The sequence below is a fragment of the Rana temporaria genome, chromosome 2, assembly GCF_905171775.1.
Source record: "Rana temporaria chromosome 2, aRanTem1.1, whole genome shotgun sequence".
Taxonomy (NCBI): domain Eukaryota; kingdom Metazoa; phylum Chordata; class Amphibia; order Anura; family Ranidae; genus Rana; species Rana temporaria.
Genome location: NC_053490.1, coordinates 437,999,539 through 438,005,538, shown reverse-complemented (window position 1 = coordinate 438,005,538; position 6,000 = coordinate 437,999,539). Strand labels below are relative to the sequence as shown.

The window sequence follows — 6,000 nt, the reverse complement described above, 5'->3', positions numbered from 1 at the left end:
CACACAGCTCCTTTCTCTATCTGCAAAGTAGAGAGTGTCCTGACTTGCCTGCTCGCCCCCTCCCCCTCAAGAGGCTTTCTCCACACCAGGGAGAAAGCCTTGCATTACTATGTGGAGTTACAGACAGAAGAACAGGAAGTGAGGATTTCTCAGGAGAAATAAGGACATTTAAAAGCAAAAAGGAAGAGTGAGGTAAGTGAAGGAGGACTGCACTAAGGTAAAGGAAGCTATTTAGGGGGGAAAAAAATCCTTTACAACCCCTTTAAGCAGTCCAATAGCCAGAATAAATATTTTGGCCAATAGAATGCATTAAAGGGGTTGTAAAGCTTTGTGTTTTTCCCCCCTTAATGCATCCTTGCAGTCACCGCCCCCCCCCATGCATCCTTGCAGTCACCGCCCCTAACCCCCCGTTTTACTTACCTGAGATCCGAATCTCCTTGGGCGCGATCCCGCGTTGCTTTCCCTGAGCTCTAGTCGGCTCTTCATTGGATGATTGATAGCAGTGCAGCCACTGGCTCCTGCTGCTGTCAATCAAATCAATGACGCGGTGCGCCTGGGGGTGGGGCCGAGTCATACACTTGGCAGCTGAGTGTATTACACAGGAACGCGCCCGCAAGACAACCCCCTCGGAAGAGAGCTTCTCAGAGGGTGTAAGCTCTTGTGGTGAGGAGCTGCGAGAGCCGCCGTGGGACCCCACAAGAGGACGATCGGGGCTACTCTGTTCAAAACGAACTGCACAGTGGAGGTAAGTATGACATGTTTGTTTAAAAAAAAAAAAAACTTTTAGTATCCCTTTAATGCCAAACGCAAATATTGATGGCAGGTGTACGTCAGCCGCATGTGCCGGAGCTGATGCATGTGGCCGGCAGCCGCGACCGCGCCACAGAAAGCCAGAACGGGAATCTGTCAATGTAAACAAACAGATCCCTGTTCTGTCAGGGGAGTAGAGAGAGATTGTCTGTTCCTAGTGATCCGGAACAGTGATCTCTCTCCTCCTCTGATCAGTCCACTCCCCCCACCATTAGAATCACCTCCCAGGGAACACATTTAACCCCTTGATCACCACTAGTGTTAACCCCTTCCCTGCCAGTGTCATTTATACAGTAATTAGTGCATTTTTATAGCATTGATTGCTGTATAAGTGTCACTGGTCCCAAAAAATTTACAAATGTGTCCGATCTATTTGCCGCAATGTCACAGTCCTGCTAAAAATCGCTGATCCTTGCTATTAGTAAAAAAAAAATAATAATAATAAAAAGGCCATATATCTATCCCCTATTTTGTAGATGCTATAACTTTTGCACAAACCAATCAATATACGCTTCTTGTTATTTTGTGTTTACCGAAAATATATGGAAGAATAGAAATGTGGCGTGCATAGCGCTCTCTCACCCTCCTACCAGGCACTGTTCTGAGCTACATTCCTGTCTGAATATTTTGTCCAGGTTTCAGGTGGACAGAAACCCTGGACACATGATTCAAAACCCAAACTGTCCGGGTGAGTCCCTGACGGATGGCAACACTAGTTGATGTGTAGAAAGCAGAAAAAAATTGACAAGTGTAACGATTTGAGCGATTTTAAACTAAGGCGTAATTGTAAGGCCTCATGCACATAGGATGTTTTTTTTTTCTCTTCTGGAGGGGAGGAAAACGCAGCTTAACCACTTCAGCCCCAGAAGGATTTACCCTCTTAATGACCAGGCCATTTTTTGCAATATGGCGCTTTAACTGACAATTACGCATCAGTTTAGGCCAATTTGTATTCTCTTTGGAGCGTCCAAAGGTGTCCCAGGTCTTTTACAAGCCTATTCTAGAGTATGCTCCAAAACTATTTATATATATATATATTTTTTGCTGTGCGCCACTAAAGTGTTTGTTTTGAAGAAAAGGTGGCAACCCTAACATCAACTTCAGAGACAACATGTTCACTTGCACTTTCAGATGTCATTGCGTGGGATAATCAATGGTATTCAGTTACCTGTCATAATATTATGGCTGATTGCTGTACTAAACAAACAGCTAAAGAGACTCCTTACTAGTATCATACAGCCAGATATCATGTGACACTTTACAAGCATCCCCCCCCCATATCCTGTTCTTCTTCACATGACAGGACGTCAACGACCCTTTACGGAGGACAGCATATCATGTTAGAATGCCGCCAACAGAGGCCAGCGCGTCTTCTCACTTCAGATTGGAAGCGGCGGACAGCACACCACGTGACCGGCCCAGCCGTCAGCCAGCCATGTGCAGTGCTGTGTGAGGCGGCCGCTCTGTCACATGACTTGTGTCAGCTGACCCAGCATGGCTGAGCCCAGACTTCCCTGATCTCAGCTGACCCTGTGTGCTGAGGAGAAGGAACACTGAGGGGGACAGCATGGAGGTAAGTGTCCGCATTGTGCAGGCCGAGCTCTGGTTGCTGCTTCTTCTTCTCCCAGTACTGGAGGTGACATTGTTCAGGATGCTCCATATCTGGGTGTCCCCAGTGGGATGTTGTTATATGTTAATGAGGGAGAGGTATGTGTCATGTGTGTATGTTAATGAGGAAGAGGTATGTGTCATGTGTGTATGTTAATGAGGAAGAGGTATGTGTCATGTGTGTATGTTAAATAAGGGAGAGGTATGTGTCATGTGTGTGTATGTTAATGAGGGAGAGGTATGTGTCATGTGTCAGTGTGTATGTTAAATAAGGGAGAGGTATGACACACACACACATGACACATACCTCTCCCTCATTAACATATAACAACATCCCACTGGGGACACCCCACTGGAGATATATATATATATATATATATATATATATATATATATATATATATATATATATATATATATATATATATATATATATATATATATATATATATATATATATACATACATACATACATACATACATACATACATACATACATACACACACACACACACACACACACACACACACACACACACACACACACACACACACACACACACACACAATTTGTTTGAATCTAAGAGCCAGCTAACAAAGTTAGGAGCCAGTTATTTTTTTTGTATTAGGGTACTTTCACACTGGGGCGTCGCTGGTGTTGGCCGTGGCGCCCGCAAATGGGCAGGGGTGCTTTAGGATCGGTGTATTCACCGCTTCTACAGCGCATCAAAAATGTGTCTGGCAGGACTTTTTTTTACCGTCCTGCCAGCGCACTGCTCCAGTGTGAAAGCCAGCAGCGGCTGTTTCAGGGCGCTTTGCAGGCGCTATTTTTAGCGCAATAGCGCCTGCAAAGCGCCCCAGTGTGAAAGCAGCCTTACTCTACAATGAGCCTACTCGGGGGATCTGTCAGATTTAACGTCTGCGTCATATTGCCCTTGTTAAGAAGGCTGCACATAGGGGCGGGCGCTGGCACATTTCAGGTATTTCTCCAGTATTGGACAATTTATGCAGAGGGCTGCGTGCCTGCCATGCTCTCATACGCACAGCAGGGCTCAAATTACAATGACAGTATCCACTTGCTGCACAAGGAAAATGAAATATGCAATAAAAACTTTTAAGGACTACTGGGCTCAGCAAGCCTACTATGGGAAAATATAGAAGATGATAAAGCAATAAAAAAAACAAAAAACAAAAAAAACAACCTGCAAGACATCTACACAATGGCACGAGCAGGATACATGACCAGAGCAGGCAGCAGGTGTGTGGAGCTGTGATAGAAGATCTAGAAGCAAACGGTCACAGTCCACTGTGTGTGTATATAGAAGGAGCTGTCATGTCTCACTGCAGGGGACAGCTCTCGTGTACAGCAGTTAATACACAGCCCATCTCTACTACTAGCCTGTGGCAGCATTCTGAGAACATCTCAGCTATATACAGTGTACACTGTGAGGTCCGTGCCGGTCCTACGTTTTTAGGCGAGGCCGCGGCTTCGGTCTAGTCCGCCGCGATCCTGGGAAAAGGCAGCGGACTAGGCCGAAGCTGCGACCTCGCCTAAAACATCCTGCCCACAGTGCGCCGCAATCTTTTCCCAGGATCGAAGCGAGCTGCGGGCAGTATTTTTTTAAGGTGAGGCCGCGGCTTCAGCCTAGTCCGCGGAGCACCGGTCCTATCTAAAAAAAAAAAAAAAATTTTTTATTTTTCTCCAGTCCTAAATACCTCCTTGCACTCCTCCCAGCCGCTGGCCCGGCTCTCCAGCATTTCAACAAACTGCTCATGGCTCATCACCTCTTCTCTCCGGCTCAGCAGCTCTTCCACCCAGAGGAGCAGGGTGCACTTGTGCCGGGAAACCACCAACTCCGGAGCCCCTATGTCCCTCAGGCGGTCCTGCTCCAATAATACCCTGGGTGAGAGCGACAGCAGTGGGGATGAGCCGTCAGTGATCCCCAGTTGGACTGCACTCTAGCCGCTTGCTCCTCCAGCTTTCCACCTTCCCAGCTAAGACCCCACAGCCCAGGCGCCAGGACACTATTTCTAGTCGCCATGGCGATCTGGCGCCCGGTATTTGTCGAGCCCTGTAATATAACACACACATGTATATGTTACTGTGTGAGATACCTTGTGACTGCTCATAGAGTGTCATGATAACAGCATTGCAGCCATGTCTGCTTATATTACATATTGTACACAGTGCTGGGTGTTGTGCCTTCAGGCTCACTCACCCCAAATCTGAGGAGGACATGCAAGGAAAATATAAAGCAGCATTTTAGCTTGCACATAATTGGATGATAAAATTAGCAGAGCTTCCCCCTCATTTCAGAGCTTCCCCTTCAGATTTACAGCGACTGCACTTGTAGTGAAAAGTGGATTTCCCTTTTGTAAATAACCCTTGTGTGTTTTATGTGGAGTGCAGGGGGGTAGAGGACAGTATATGGTGGTACAGAGGACACTACAGTTGGGGGGGGGGGGGAGTGCAGGGGACAGAGGACATTGCTTTTGTGGGAGGGGGGCAGAATACACTATGGAAGTGGTGTGAAGGGGGATAGAGGACACTGCTATGGGGGTACAGAGGACACATATCTCTTCCCTCTAGTATCAGCAGCCTGATACTGGAGGAAAGAGATGTGTGGCACCACCTTGTGAAGGATTATTACCAGCTTTTGCATTTCATTCTGGAAGTTTCATTTTTTTTTTCAACACAAGACATCCAGGGATTTTTCCTTTTTTGAATGAATATGTTGGAACATTGATTTATTGACTCTGGAATCATCTTCTGGCCTATTGCTATTGGAGTCCCTCTGTCCCCCTCTGTGGTGCACCAGATATCTCTAAATTATCATTGTCCTCTAGACCAGTGTTTCCCAACTCCAGTCCTCAAGGCACACCAACAGGTCATGTTTTCAGGCTTGCCATTATTTTGCACAGGTGATTTGATCAGTTTCACTGCCTTAGTAATTACCACAGCCAATTCATCTCAGGGAAATCCTGAAAACATGACCTGTTGGTGTGCCTTGAGGACTGGAGTTGGGAAACACTGCTCTAGACAACTGAGCCATAAATCTTTATTGATAGAATATCCATTATATCAGTGACCACACATGCAGTACTTCACTCCTGAGGAAGCCATTGTATGGTGAAACATGTAGAGTAAGAAAAAAAACTGCTGTTTATCTACAATATGGTTACTGTATGGTGATATCCTGATGTTTTTATGTATAAATACATTTGATATGTTTATACATCAGTTTGTTACTGATCTATTCTTAGCATGCTAAAATTCCCAATATGTTCCTCCTATCTACGTTAAATCTATGGATTTTTTTTCCGCTTTAGTAACGCTTTAAAGCCCAAGTGCAGTTTAACTTCTTTATTTATTAGGAAAAATTGGAAAGCGGAGGATTGGGTGAGTAAAACTGATATTTTGATAGCTTAGACCTAAATGAGCATTTAAGCCTTGCAGTGCTGGGGCAGCTGCACTGCAAGGGTGGGTTTTACTATTTACGAACCGTCACTTTTTCTAATGGGTAAAAAATTAAACTACAATCGAAGAGTAAGGCCAGGTTCACACACATGTGAATTGGAAT

At 45.4% G+C, this 6,000-nt stretch overlaps 1 protein-coding gene across 1 annotated transcript in view; it reads left to right on the top strand.

Moving 5' to 3' along the window:
• Positions 1–2,170: 2,170 nt before the first annotated feature.
• The window catches only part of WDR81 (WD repeat domain 81), a 72,791-nt gene continuing 68,961 nt past the window's right edge, over positions 2,171–6,000 (top strand). Inside the window, exon 1 of the mRNA XM_040338377.1 lies at positions 2,171–2,383. The gene's annotated coding sequence lies outside the window, so the exon portion shown is untranslated. The remainder of the gene's footprint in view (positions 2,384–6,000) is intronic.